Source organism: Mirounga leonina, unplaced genomic scaffold (genome assembly GCF_011800145.1).
Source record: "Mirounga leonina isolate KUSES-001 unplaced genomic scaffold, KU_Mleo_1.0 Mir_347, whole genome shotgun sequence".
Taxonomy (NCBI): Eukaryota; Metazoa; Chordata; class Mammalia; order Carnivora; family Phocidae; genus Mirounga; species Mirounga leonina.
Genome location: NW_023270696.1, coordinates 870,114 through 886,290, shown reverse-complemented (window position 1 = coordinate 886,290; position 16,177 = coordinate 870,114). Strand labels below are relative to the sequence as shown.

Here is a 16,177-nt window from a genome sequence, read left to right as displayed (position 1 = left end):
CCTCAGGCAAATCCTGATTCATGCTGGCAATGATAGTCATCCACAGGCTAATCTTGATTCATGCTGGCCATGATAGCCACCTCACAGGCTAATCCTGGTTCCTGTACTTAACACAGTACTTCCATGTTGTATATGACACAAGAAAAGGAAGTAAACATGAAGCCCATGGAAACTGAAAACAGGAAGGAAACCAGTTATTGCTGCTTAGGGCTGGAGCTTTACAAACATCTTTTAAAAAATCACTAAAGAATACATATTTTTGCATCTCCATTTTACACGATGAGAGAGTGTGATTTAGATTAGTCAAGATTGCACAGCAAATAAGCGACTCACTGGGGATGTGTCCACCACTCCCACCAAGCTAGTTTTCTCAAAGGACAACAATGGTCTCCTTTCCTCAGAATCACTTAAAGTTCGCATTTAAAATGTTGCCTCCTAGGTCAATGCCAGAACAGTAGACCCACCCAAGGATGAGCAGGACTCTGCTGAATTCGCAGTCTTCCTGCCCATGGGGAGCCACTGCTGGTCTCCTGAGGCTCCGGCAGGAGCAAGCGAAGGGGGCAAAGACAGCACAGAAAATCACAAGCACAGGCGGAAACTGGGGTCAATGCCAGTGGAGTGTAGACTTCATAACTTGTCAAGGTTGGACATAAAGGCAAGGCAGAGGGGCGCCTGGTGGTTAAGCGACTGCCTTCGGCTCAGGTCATGATCCTGGAGTCCCGGGATCAAGTCCCGCATCGGGCTCCCTGCTCGGCAGGGAATCTGCTTTTCCCTCTGACCCTCTCCCCCACTCATGTGCTTTCTCTCTCTCTCTCTCTCAAATAAATAAATAAAATCTTTATTAAAAAAAGGCAAGGCAGAGGAAAAACGAAAAACATCCTTGTTAATGCATCTGCCCCATCACTGCCCAAATCTCCATGACACAAATCACAGTCACCCTTTTCCATGCTCTCAACTATCCCACCCCTGAGTCTCCTCACCTGCATCAGGGAAAGGCAGAGGCTTGAAGAAACCTTCCTACTGTTGCAAAAACATCACGGATGAGCTACCACTTCACATCCAATTTAAAAAGGGGGATAAAACCTACATAAAAAAAATCAAGGACTAAATCTTGAGGCAGAAAGATGTACTGAGATAACTATCTGATATAGTTATAACTATAAATAATGTTTAAAACAACAGTCTTGGGATGCCTGGGTGGCTCAGTTGGTAAGTGTCTGCCTTCGGCTCAGGTCATGATCCCAGGGTCCTGGGATCAAGTCCCACATCGGGCTCCCTGCTCTCCCCTTCTCTCTCTCTCTCTGTCAAATAAATAAATAAAATCTTTAAAAATTTTTCAAAAAAAAAATAAAACAACAGTCTTACTGAGATGTAATTGGATACCATATAATCCATTCATGTAAAATGTAGAATTCGATAACTTTTAGTATACTCACACAGTTGTAAATCCATCACCAAATCTCAGAATTTTTCACCTTTAAGAAAATCCACTCCCACTTAGGCATCACCCCCAAATCTGCATTCCACCACACACCTCCGGACCTAAGCTACTTTCTGTGTCTATAGATTTCCCCGTTTAGGATATTTCTGCAGTATTCTGAGGTGTGTTTTTCACTCCTGTGATTTCTCATGCCCCTGGAGCTTCCCCACTGAGGTTGAAGCTTCTGTTCATTCAGTGGTGTGAAGAAACCATTCTTTACCCTGATAGTTATTTCTAAGCACCCACACGGAGTACGTGTTCATGATTATTTGTGGTCGGGGATGCAGGTGGACTCCAGCGCGTGGCTCTGAAGCTGGCATCTGTGGGGTCCCTCCCTCAGTGAGGGTCAGCTGGCCATTTCTGTCCCACAGCATCTGGGTCAGGGGCCCTGACTTGCTGTGGTACTAGAAAAGGACACCTGTTCAAACTTTTCAAACCTAGGACTCCAGAAGCAGAAAACAAAACCCAACAGGAAATTGATGTGGGAAACAAAGGCAGAAGGAAATGTAGACAAAGTTAAATGTCCTTCTGACCTGCAGCCCTTTGACATATACTTGAGGCAGGCAGAGTATACGATTCCTCTAGGAAGTTCCCAACTGTGTTAATGTTAATGCCTCACTAGAGGGAAAAATCACCTCAGCTTGACCATAGCCAGGTCTCCAGGATCCTGTTAGTCTTTAGCAGATGAAAATCTTTTTGGAACTTCCCTTACCTTTACTCCCCCTCAATCCCAAGGTATGTAATCAGATGCCTCTCACAATCCCAGGGCAGGAGCTCTTTCTACCCACGGGTCCTGCCCCCATGCTTTAATAAAACCACCTTTTTGCACCAAAGCCATCTCAAGAATTCTTTCTTGGCTGATGGTTCCGGACCCCAACACCACTACTCCAAAAACCCATCAAAATGTCCACTTTCTATCCCTTCCTCTCCCATTAGGAGCCTTCCCATAGAGTCCTGCTTCCCCTCAGTCTCCTCATTCCCTTCAAGGGAGTTTTCATCTCTTACCTTCCTTCTTCTCAGGCCCTCAAATACAGTCTCCTTATGGCTGGTGTTTCCTTAGGGGCCCCGGCAGTCATGTGCACGATGAATGAGGCAAAGACGTGTATGAAGTCACTGTAAACAATGCCAGTGACCGGAGCCCTCCCTGGAGAGGCAGAAGCCCTAGCTGTACAAACAGCTGCAAAATTTACGTTCACTACCAGATACGTTCTCTTCTCAGACATTAAGCACTGTTGTTGTTAGTGATCCACTGACACGTAACCACAGCAAGATCTCTGGTGGCAATGGGCAGACAGGTAATCCTCTAACCAAGGCCAGAGGGTTAAGGAAGAGAAAACCGAGTAGCTAAAAGGCAAAGTCATGTTCTCAATCTTCAACAACTAGTTGGTAAAAACTTACAAAATATTGTTGTGCTTTTTAAAAACACGGTGTTGACCCCATAACATAATGTGGTTTTCAGTTTTTGTACTGTTTTGTCTTTGTGATGGTAAGGAGAAGAAGAAAGTGAAAACCCAAGGACTGATTTGCCCCCTTGATGTTTTTGAGCCTATCATTTTCTCTCCAACTTTAGGGGGAAAATTAACATATATAGTTGAGTTTGCATGTGACCTCATGAACACACATAAAACCATGACAGTGACTACTGCGGGGACACAGGGTATAGAGAATTTAGTATTATGAATATTCTTCTACAAGCATACATAAAATTTAGAATAAACAACATATAAGAAATCCTTTCCACTGGATCTCAATGTCTCTTCTGAGCATCTTTGTCTTTTGTCCATGAGGAAGAAAACACTACATTCCCAATGCAGACACCTGGCCAGAGGAAACCATGAGGATGGGAGCCAGTCTGAGCACAAGACTCCAAAGACCAATAGGATTTATTGAGCCTTCTATTGACAGAATTGATTTATGAACAAGTCTGATTTAAGCAGCTTGGAAGACAGGAGGGAAGTCCTCCATGGTGTGCCCACAAGGGTCCCCATCCCTGATCGCTCAGAGCAGGTACAGATAAGCACCGAGATGACAGAGAGCCCGCCACAGAAGACACCCAGATGAAAGGCTAATTTTCATCTGGGAAGAGGTCCCAGTGGCCTCATCAGCGGGTGGAGTCTTTCTGGGATAGGCAGGAAATTTCCAGGGCCATTATCTCTCCCTGATTCTGTGCACCGAGATGCTAATAAAAGCAGGTCTCTAATCCCAGCCCCCCTTCAACAACTATGGTGTTCTGGAGGTAAGTCATTTACTCCGCTGCTCACGCAGTGACCAAACCTGGGCTGAAATACTATACCCTAAAATCCTCTGAGCAAGAAGTGGGAACCTAAGTGATGTCTTTGGGAACGGCGATGATTTGATAGGCTGAGGGGGAAAGGGGAAAGGAACACATTCCAGGCACATACTCAAAAAGATTGAGATTAGTGTACGTGTTTTCCCTGCTCAACGGTTCTCTGCATTTTCAGAAACTTCAGAAATCGATATCCTCAGCTAAGGGCAGAGCAATCTGCCCTTTGAGTGTCCATTGCCAGGCACTTGCCACAACATGTAGACATGTAGCTTACCATCTGTAAGAGGACATAGCCAACTGCCACATAAGAATGAAAATGGGATTGGGCATGAAATTACATGAGTAAAAGTAAAAAAGTAAGATGCATTTATTTTGTCATTAAGATTTAATATCAATTTGATTAATGCTAGAACTTAATTAATATATTAATAATTTAAATAGTAATGAAAACTACGGCAGGTATGCATTGACAGTACAAACTGAAAATTGTTGGCAGTTCACGTTTTAGATGCAGATGGGGAGAGAAATGTAAGTATATTACATCGTTAAGTAGCAGCCAAGAGAATATTTCCCTAAATTCCAAGTAGCTGTTGTAAAACTAATTTCTGTAAGTCCTTACAGGTAGCAGATGCCATGATATCCTCATCATCAGGGTTGCTGGAGGGCATCCAGGGGGAAGGTGGGAGCCCTTGCATGCACGAGTGGACAGGATCAGTGAGGTCAGCAAATGGCATGCAGGAGAATTGTCAGAAGATCACTGTGCAGGATGCAATGGGGGACCAAATTCTATCATGAGGTCCATAATATGCACCACGGAAATACTTCTTAGTCCCCCAACATGTGCACAAATTCTAGGTGAGAGAGTGCTCTTTCCTCAGTGGATACTCCTTTTGTTGTGACTCTGCTCTGTTTTAGATTTGCCTGGCCTGCCCAAGGGTATGCCCAGATTCTCTACTGCTTATCACCATCTATAACTACAACTGGAGTTTTACATGAATTAAGGCTGGACAGGTAGAAAGATGGGGCAGGAAAGGCACGTGTAAGGACCACTTTCCTGAGGAGGAACCACAAAGCCATTGCCTTGGGGCACTGGCAGAGTTCGGGTCCAGAGCACAGCCTGTTGGACCGCCCAGTGCTGGTTCATAGGAAAGACTTGCAATGAACAGACTAAGGTGTTCTTAGCCCTACTTTAACGCAGCTTGCACAAGCAAGACCATCAGGAAAGACACTGCAGTAGTAATAACACCTCATATCAGCAGAGACCCTCACATAGTGAAGTGGTGTAGTCAGCTGTACCTTATAAACAGTTTGAAAATGTCCCTGGGACCATTTTGATATTCAGTCACATAAGAAGTTGAGACTTGCAGACATGTATATTAGGAAAAAACATGGCCAACTCCATGGAGTGAGGGCCAAATGGGACAAGCGTATCTAGTAAATTAATATGCTCCAAGATCCCCTGGTCTAGGTTCTTCCAGACATGGGAGGAGAGCACCTGTGTGGCTGTTTGTTGCCAACCTCTGTCACAACTTCAAACAGGAGAGCACAGAACATGCACTCTCATAAAATACATCATTAGTTCTCAAAACCATGGTGGTTTCATCAATGATCAATGGAAATACCACTGAGTGACATATTAGATGTCAAATTCTGCTCATTAGGAAAAAGGTAGACATGACTCAGGATGAGCACAAAAGTGGATTTGTTTGGAGGGTTTTTTTTGTTCCAGATAGAAAACACAAATTTCAACCTAAAATAACATAAGCAGAAACAAAAGGGCAGCCTTGAGTCTAAAGAAAAGGGTAGAAGAATCAAATGATGCTATTTCCAAAAGGATGACAAAGGTAGGCAGGTTGTTGTCCAGCTTATTAAGATATAATTGAGGGGCGCCTGGGTGGCTCAGTCGTTAGGCGTCTGCTTTCGGCTCAGGTCATGATCCCAGGGTCCTGGGATCGAGCCTCGCATCGGGCTCCCTGCTCGGCGGGAGGCCTGCTTCTCCCTCTCCCACTCCCCCTGCTTGTGTTCCCTCTCTCGCTGTGTCTCTCTCTATCAAATACATAAAATCTTTAAAAAAAAAAGATATAATTGATACACATCACTGTATAAGTTACTGCATCATGGTTTGACTCACATATAGTATGAAATGATCACACCCATTTCTCATATAGATACAATGACAAAAAGCAAAAAAAAAAGAGAGAAAGAGAGAAAATTCTCTCCTTGTGATGAGAACTCTTAGGATCTACTCTCAGCAAATTTCCTATACAGCCTACAGCAGCATTAAACATCATTTATACACACATCCCCAGTGCTAACTTACTTTATAATTGGAAGCTGGTAACTATTGACCACCTTCCTGCAATTGCATTACTTCCAACCACAAATCTGGGGTAACCACAAATCTCATCTCTTTCTCTAGGACTTCGTGGTTTTCTGTTTTTTTGTTTTTGTTTTTGTTTTTACATTTCACATATAAGTGAGATCAACAGTACTTGTCTTTCTCTGTCTTATGTCACTTAAAAGATCCTCAAGGTCCATCAATATTGTTATAATTGACAAGATTTCCTCTTTTTATGGCTGAATAATGTTCCATCATGTATATATATATCATAAATTCTATTTTTTAATTTTTTACTTGAGTACTGTTGACACACAATGTTACATTAGTTTCAGGTGTACAACTTGGTGATTTGACAAGCTTGTATGTTATGTGTAGCTACCATCTGTCACCATAGGACACTATTACAATTCCTCTGACTATATTCCCTTTGGCTGTACCTTTCCTCCCCATGATTTATTCGTTCTGTAACTGGAAGCCTGTACCACCCACTCTGCTTCACCCATTTTGAACACCCCCACCCAAGAAGAGACTTGCAAATGACATATCAGATAAAGGGCTAGTATCCAAAATCTATAAAGAACTTCTTAATCTCAACACCCAAAGAACAAATGATCCAGTCAAGAAATGGGCAGAAGACATGAACAGACACTTTTCCAAAGACATCCAAATGGCCAACAGACACATGAAAAAGTGCTCAACATCACTTGGAATCAGGGAAATCCAAATCAAAACCTCAATGAGATACCACCTCATATCAGTCAGAATGGCTAAAATTAACAAGTCAGGAAAGGACAGATGTTGGCGGGGATGCGGAGAAAGGGGAACCCTCCTCCACTGTTGGTGGGAATGCAAGCTGGTGCAGCCACTCTGGAAAACAGTATGGAGGTTCCTCAAAAAGTTGAAAATAGAGCTACCATATGATCCAGCAATTGCACTACTGGGTATTTACCCCAAAGATAAATATGTAGGGATCTGAAGGGGTATGTACACCCTCATGTTTATAGCAGCATTGTCCACAATAGCCAAACTGTGGAAAGAGCCAAGATGTCCATCGACAGATGAATGGATAAAGAAGATGTGGTATATATATTCAATGGAATACTATGCAGCCATCAAAAGGAATGAGATCTTGCCATTTGCAATGATGTGGATGGAACTGGAGGGTATTATGTTGAGTGAAATAAGTCAAACAGAGAAAGACATGTATCATATGATCTCACTGATATGAGGAATTCTTAATCGCAGGAAACAAACTGAGTGTTGTTGGAGTGGGGGGTGGGGTGGGAGGGATGGGGTGACTGGGTGATAGACACTGGGGAGGGTATGTGCTCTGGTAAGCGCTGTGAATTGTGCAAGACTGTTGAATCTCAGATCTGTACCTCTGAAACAAATAATAATTATATGTTAAAAAAAAAGAAGAAGAAGAAGAAGAGGTAACAGGAGGGGAAGAATGAAGGGGGGAAAATCGGAGGAGGAGACAAACTATGAGAAACTATGGACTCTGAAAAACAAACTGAGGGTTCTAGAGGGGAGGGGGGTGGGAGGATGGGTTAGCCTGGTGGTGGGTATTGAGGAGGGCACATTCTGCATGGAGCACTGGGTGTTATGCACAAACAATGAATTATGGAACACTACATCTAAAACTAATGATGTAATGTATGGGGATTAACAGAACATAATAAAAAAAAAATGAACACCCCCACCCTCCATTCCTCTGGCAGCCATCAGTGTGTTCTCTGTATTTGTAGGTCTGATTCTGCTATTGCTTGTTTGTTTATTTGGTTTTTCTTAATTTCCACATGTGAGTAAAATCATATGATATTTGTCTTTCTCAGTTTGACTTATTTCACTTAGCATAATACCCTTTAAGTCCATCCACGTTGTTGCAAATTGCACAGTCTTTTTTAATGTCTGTGTAATATTCCATTACACACACACATGCACACACATATACACACACATACCACATCTTCTTTACCCATTCGTCTATCAATGGATAGAGATTGCTTCCTTATCTTGGCTATTATAAATAATGCTGCAATAAATATAGGGATGCATGTATCTTTTCAAATTAGTGTTTTTGGTTTTTTTGGATATATACTCAGTAGTGGGATTATTGGATCATATGGTATTTCTATTTTTAACTTTTTGAGGAAACTCCTTCCTGTTTTCCACAGTGGCTGTACCAATTTACATTTCCACCAACAGTGTATGAGATTTCCTTTTTTCTCCACATCCTTGCCAACACTTGTTATTTCTTGTGTTGTTGATTTTAGCCATTCTGACAGGTGTAAAATGATCTCTCATTGTGGTTTGGATCTGTATTTCCCTGATGATGTGTGATTTTGAGCATCTTCTCATGTGTCTGTTGGCCATTTATATGTCTTTTTTGGGAAAATGTCCATTCACTTTTTCTGCCCCTTTTTTAATTGTATTGAATTGTTTGCTTGTTTTGATGCTGAGTGGTATAATTCCTTAAATATTTTGGATATTAATCCTTTATTGAATATATCACTTGCAAATATTCCCATTTAGTAGGTTGCCTTTTCATTGATTGTTTACTTCACTGTGCAGGAACTTTTTATTTTGAGGAAGTCCCAAGAGTTTATTTGTGCTTTTGTTTCCCTTGCCTCAGGAGACATATCTAGAAAAATGTTGCTATGGCCAATGTCAGAGAAATTATTGCCTGTGTCTCATCTAGGATTTTTATGGTTTCGGGTGTTACTTTTAGGTCTTTAATCCACCTTGAGTTTATTTTTGTGTATGGTATAAGAAATGGTCCAGTTTCATTGCTTTGCATGTAGCTATCTCATCCCAACACCATTTGTTGAAGAGACTGACTTTGTATATTCTTGCCTTCTTTGTCATAGATTAATTGATTATAAAAGTTTGGGTCTATTTCTGGGCTTTCTATTCTGTGTCATTGATCTTTGAATCTATTTTGTGCCAGTATAACACTGTTTTTATTACCACAGCCTTATATTATATCTTGAAATCTGGAATTGTGATATCTCCAGCTTTATTTTTTCCTTCTCAAGATTGCTTTGGCTATACAGGGTGTTTTGTGGTTCCATACAAATTTTAAGATTATTTGTTCTAGTTTTTTGGAAAATGCTGTTGGTCTTTTGATAGGGAGTACATTAAATGTATAGATTGCTTTGAGTATTGTGGGCATTTTAACAATATTAGTTCTTCTAAATCATGAGCATGGAATATCTTTCTATTTGTGTCATCTTCAATTCCTTTCATCAATTTTTTATAGTTTGAGAGTACAGTCTTTCACTTCCTTGGTTAAGTTTATTCCTAGGTATTTTATTATTTTTGGTGCAACCATAAATGGAAAATGTTTTCTTAATTTCTGTTTCTGTGACCTCATTATTAGTGTATAGAAATGCAACCTGTTTCTCTATGTTAATTTTATATCCTACAACTTTACTGAGTTCATTTATTACTCCTAGTAGTTTTTGGTGGAGTATTTAGGATTTCCTATGTATAGTATTATGTCATCTGCCAATAATGATTGTTTAACTCCTTCTTTACCAATACGGATGCCTTTTATGTCTTTATCTTTTCTGATTTCTGTGTCCAGGATTTCCAATACTATGTTGAATAAAGGTGGTGAGAATGGGCATCCTTGTTTTGTTCCTGACCTTAGGGGAAAAGCTGTTAGTTTTTCACCACTATGATGGTAGCTATAGGTTTTTCACATATGGCAATAATTATATTGAGCTATGTTCCCTCTAAACCCACTTTGTTGAGAGTTTTCATTGGGAATGGATATTGGATTTTGTAAATACTTTCTCTTCATCTATTGAGTGATCATATGATTTTTATCCTTTGTTTTGTTGATGTGATATATGACATGGATTCATTTGTGATTATTGAACCATTCTTGCATCCCTGAAATAAATCCCACTTGATCATGGTGAATGATCCTTCTAATGTATTGTTTGACTTGGTTTGCTAATATTTTGTTGAGGATTTTTACATCTATGTTCATCAAGGATATTGGTCTGTATTTTTCTTTGTGGAGTCTGTCTGATTTTGATATGAGGGTTATGCTGGCCTCATGGAATGAATTTGGAAGCTTTTCTTCATCTTCTACATTTTTGGAATAATTTGAGAATAGGTATTAACTCTTCTTCAAATTTTTTGTAAAATTCACCTGTGAAGCCATCTGGTTCTGGACTTTTATTTTTTTAGTAGTTTTTTGGTTACCAATTCACTTTTGTTACTAGTCATTGGTCTGTTCAGATTTTCTATTTCTTCCTGATTCAGTTTTGGAAGATTGCATGTTTTTAGGATTTATTCACTTTTTCTAGGTTGTCCAATTTGTTGGCATATAGTTTTTCATGGTATTCTTTTATAATTCTTTGTATTTCTGTGGTGTCAGTTGTAATTTCCCCTCCTTCATTTCTGCTTTTGTTTATTTAAGTCCTTTCTTTCTCTTTCTTTCTTTTTTCCTTCTTTGATGAGTCTGGCTAAAGGTTTATCAATTTTGTTGATCTTTTCAAAGAACCAGCTTTTGGTTTCATTGATTTTTTCTTTCTTTCTTTCTTTTTTTTTTTTTTTTTTTTGTCCCTATGTCATTTATTTCTGGTCTAATCTTTATTATTTCCCTCCTTCTACTCACCTTGGGCTTTACTTGTTCTTCTTTTTCCAGTTCCTTTATCTATGAGGTTTGAGATTGTTTATTTGAGCTTTTTCTTGTTTCTTGAGGTAGGCCTACACCACTATATATTTCCTTCATAGAACTGCTTTCCCTGTGTTCTGAAGAGTTTGGGCCATTGTGTTTTTATTTTCATTTGTCTCTATGTATTTTTTAAATTTCTTCTTTGATTGGTGTGTTGACACATTGGTTGTTTAGTAACTTGTTGTTTAGCCTCCACATGTTTTTGCTTTTCTCCAGTTTTTTTTTTCCTTGTGATTTATTTCTAGTTTCATACTGTTGTGGTCGGAAAAGATGCATGGTATGATTTCAGTATTTTTTAATTTATTGAGGCTTGTTTTATGGCCTAATATGTGATGTATTCTGTAGCATGTTCTATGTGTACTTGAAAAGGATGTGTGTTTTGTTTTGTTTGATGGAATGTTTTCTATGTATCTGTTATGTCCATCTGATCTAATATATTATTCAAAGATATTATTTCCTTATTGATTTTCTGCATTGATGATCTATCTATTGATGAAACGGGTATGTTAAAGTCCCTACTATAATTGTATTACCATCAATTTCTCTCTTTATTTCCATTAATATTTGCTTTATGTATTTAGGTGCTCCTTTGTTGGGTGCATAGATATTTACAATTGTTATACCCTCTTATTGGATTGATCCCTTTATCATTATGTAATGCCTTTCTTTGTCTATTGTCACAGTCTTTGTTTTAAAGTCTATTTTGCCTGATATAACATTACTATCCCATTTGTTGTTGTTGCTGTTGTCTTGCTTCCATTTGCATGGTAAATATCTTTCCATCTCTTGACTTTTAGTCTATATGTGTCTTTAGGTCTAAGATAAGTCTCTTGCAGGCAGCATACAGATTTTTTTTTTTAATTCATTCTACCACCCTATGTCTTTTGATTGGAGCATTTAGGTCATTTATATCTAAAGTAATTATTGATAGGTATGTATGTATTGCCATTTTGTTCATTGATTTCTCATTGTTTTGTAGTTTTTCTCTGTTCCTTTCTTCTCCTGCTCTTTTTCACTATAACTGATGAGTTTCTGAAGTGTTATATTTGGCTCTTTCCCTTCATTTTTATCTATTTAGCATGAGTTTGGGGTTTGTGGTTACCATGAGGTTCATATATAACATCTTAAGTATATAGCAGTCTATATTAAGTTTATGATCATTTAAGTTCAAACACATTTTTTAAAAATTCTTTCTTTTTTTTTACTCCCTCCATATTTTATGTATATGCATCATATTTCACATCTTTTTAGTTACAATTTTCTTATATCTAATTATGGCCTATATAACAAATTCTTTACCCAGTCATCTGTCAATGGACACTTAGGTTGTTTCTGTATCTTGGCTATTGTATATAGTGCTAGTATGAACATGTGGGTGCAAGTATCTTCTAGTTATTGTTTCATTTGCTTTGGACAGATTCCCAGGAGTGGAATTACTGCATCATATAGTAGGGATATTTTTAATTTTTTCAAGATCCTATACAGTTTTCCATAGTGGCTATACCAATTTACAATCTCACCAACAGTAAACAAGGATCCTTTTTCTTCACATCCACACTAGTATTTATTATCCCTTGTCTTTTTCATAATGATTATTTTAACAATCATGAGGTAATATTTTATTGTGGTTTTGATTTGTGTTTCTCTAACAACTAGTGAGGCTGAACATCTTTTCATGTACCTGTTGGCCTTTTGTATATCTTTGTTGGAAAAAATTCTGTTCAGGTCCTTTGCTCATCTTAAGTGTGTGTGTGTGTGTGTTGTGTTGTGTTGTGTTGTATGAGTTCTGTATATATTCTGGATATTTATCCCTTATCAGATACAAGATTTGCAAATATTTTCTCCTATTCCATAAGTTGCCTTTTCATTCTGTTGATTATTTCTTTTGCTGTGCAGAAGCTTTTTAGTTTGATGTGTGTTTGCTTGTTTATTTTTTATTATGTTGCTTGTGCTTTATGTGTCATATTCAAAAAACATTGCCAACCTATTCAAAAAAATACTCTTGACAAATTAAGTATAGAAGGAATGTGGCTTGAAGTAATAAAGGCTATCTATGACAAGCCCACAGCTAATACTGTACTCAATTTTGAAAGGTTGAGTTGAGAGCTTTTCTCTAAGATCAACAATAAGAAAAGAGTGTACTCTCTCACTGCATTTATTCAACATAGTACTGAAAATTCTAGCCAGATTAATCAGGCAATGTCATCAAAACAGTAAAATACTTAAGAAAACACTTAACAAAGGAGGTGAAAGATCTCCACTCTAAAAATTATAACACATTGGTGAAAGAAATAGTGTAGGACACAAATAAATAGAAAGGTATCTTGTGTTTGTGAATTAGAAGGACTAATATTCTTGTAATGTCAATACTACCAAAAAGCCATGTATAGATTCAATGCAGTCCTGTAAGAATTCAATGGCATTTTTACAGAAGTAGAAACATCAATTTTAGAATTTATTTGGAACCACGAATGACCCTGAATTGCCAAAGCAATTATGAAGAAGAATAAAACAAAGACATTACACTTCCTAATTTGAAGCTATACTATAAAGTCATGGTAATCAAAACAGTGTTGTACTAACATAAAAACAGGTAACTACATCAAAAGAATGGAATAGAGAACCCAGAAATAAAACCATGCATATATAGTCAACTAATATTTGATGAGCGAGCCCCAGAACTAACACACAAAAAAACAGTTTCTTCAAGAAATCACACTGTCAAGATTGGATATTCACATGTAATAGAATGAAATTAGACTCCTGTCTTATATCACTAACAAAAGTTAACTCAAAATAGTTTAAAAACTTCAATGTAAGATCTGAAACCATAAAACTCCTAAAAGGAAAAAATGGGGGAAAAAAATCCTTGACATAGGTTGAAATAATCAGGCAAGAAAAAGAAACAAAAGCCATCAGAATTGGAAAGGAAGAAGTAAAATGTTCTTATTTGCAGATGACATGACTTTATGTAAAGAAAATCATAAAAACTCCACCAAAAACCTAACAAATTCAGTAACGTTTCAGGGCACAAAGTTAACAAACAGAAATCAGTAATATTTCTATACACTAATGATGAATTATCTGGAAAAAGAATGATTCTATTTACAATATTGAATTTTGTCAAATATTTTTTCCACTTGTAGTGAAATGATTGTATAATTTTGTCTTTCATTGTATTAATGTGATGGATCACATTGATTGATTTGCATATATTAAACCACCCTTGCATCCCAGGGATAAGTTCTGCTGATTGTGGGACATGATCCTTTTTATGTGCTACTGAATTCAGCGTGCTAACATTTTACTGAGAATATTTGCATCTATATTCTTGAGGGTATTGGTCTGTTGTTCTCTTTTCTGGTGGTGTCTTTATCTGGAGTTTGTATTAAGGTAATGCTGCCCTTGTTAAAGGAATTTGGGAGTTTTCTTTCCTCTGATTTTTTTGGAAAAGTTTGAGAAGGTTTTGGTGTTATTTCTTTTACAAATGTTTGGTAAAATTCACCAGTGAAGACGTCTAGTCCTAGGTTTTTCATTTTTGGGAGATTTTTTTATTACTGATTCACTCTCTGTAATAGTAATTGATCTATTCAGATTTTCTATGTCTTCCTGATTCAGTTTTGGTAGTTTGTATGTTTCTAAAGTTTTTCTCCATTTTATCTAGTTATCCAGTTTGTTGGCATAAGTTGTCATAGTGGGAAGGGTTAGTTTTAAATAATAATACGCCACAGTGTCATGTTCTAGGAGTTTGCCAAAGCCATCCAAGTTTGAAGAAATTCACAGATGAAAATGTCCAAAGAGACTGAGATAAAAGAAAAGCCAGTAAAAGTTTAGAGAAACTATTAACAAAGAAAGGGCAATCTTCTAAAATCAAAAATCACTTTTCTCTACCTCTTGGAGGTGATATTCTGATTGATGTGTTGCTCCTTGCAGTTGCAGGTGGGCGCTGGATAGATATGGCAATGGCTTCATCTTCTTGGGCTTCTCGGGTAACCCCAGGCTAGAAATGACCCTATTTGTGACTGCGTCTGTCTTTGGGCAACACCACCATCATATTCCTGTCTCACCTAGACCCCCACCTGCACACCCTCATGTACTACTTCCTCACCCACCTCTCCATCCTGGACCTCTGCTTTACCACCAGCTGGACCCCCAGATGCTGGTCAATTTTGGGGGCTCAGACAAGACCATCAGCTACCTGGGATGTGCAGTCCAGCTCTACCTCTTCCTGGGACTGGGAGCTGCAGAGTGTGTCTGCTGCTGGTCATGGCCTTCCATCGCTGCGTGGCCGGGTACTCACCCCTGCACCACGCGGGAATCATGCACGCGCCCCTGTGTCACAAGCTGGCGTTCCTGGTCTGGGCCAGTGGGATTTTCGGCGCCTTGCTGCAGTCTGCCACCACCATGAAACTCCCCTTTTGCCATCACCACCGGGTTGACGACTTTGTCTGTGAGGTCCCTGCGCTGATCCGCACAGATCAACGAGCTCCAGATCTCAGTGACTGGTGCCGTCTTCCTGCTGGGGCCGCTCCTGCTCATCCTTGTCTCCTACGGCCACATAGCCCAGACAGTGCTGGCCACCCCATCCCGGGAGGGCAGGAGCAAGGCCTTCCGCACCTGCCCTTCCCACCTGGTGGTCGTCTTTCTCTTCTACTGCAGTTCACTGCCATTTACATCCGACCCCGGAGTCACTTCTCCCAGAAGGGAGGCAAGTTCCTAACTCTTTTCTACACTGTGGTGACCCCCACTCTCAACCCCCTCATCTACACTTTGAGGAACAAGGACATAAAGGGGGCTTTCAAGAGGCTCTTACGGAAAGACAGAATGGCCAGTGAAGAGTGCAGGAGAGGCTCAGGTCAGCTTTTGTCCAGTTCATTGGCTCAGACGTGTGGTATCTGACGCATGAGGACTCAACTATCACCTCTAGTGGAGGGGACGTTAGCCCGCTTTGCACAGACAGTGGACCAATGAAAGGTAAATTTGATGCACCTGAAACTGTTATCCTTAAACAAAAATGTAGGAGTAACATTGTCCTTGTCAGGTTACCATCAGGAAGTAGACACCACTTCCATTATAAAAACAAAAAGAGGGCATTTATTACAAGGAATTATCAACTAGATATTGGGGGAAGGAAAAGGCAAAAAGAAGCACCCCCTAGCACTAGGGGGACACAAAGAAAGAACAGGAATTTTTAAAACTGGTGGCCCAGAGAAGAGGCCCCGGGGAGCATACGTTTCTGGACCTCCTACTTCTGAGTCAGAAGCATTGCTGGCTGGGCTGATGTCATTGAAGAAACACTGGTTTTGCTCACCACTCAGTGGAGCATCTTCATTCAACTGCTTTTACCTAATATAATGCCCTTAGAGATTAAATGAA

The 16,177-nt window shown here is 39.2% G+C and overlaps 1 pseudogene; it reads left to right on the top strand.

Moving 5' to 3' along the window:
* LOC118026876 overlaps nt 1–15,700 on the top strand; it is a 20,864-nt pseudogene extending 5,164 nt beyond the window's left edge.
* The last annotated feature ends 477 nt before the right edge of the window (nt 15,701–16,177 follow it).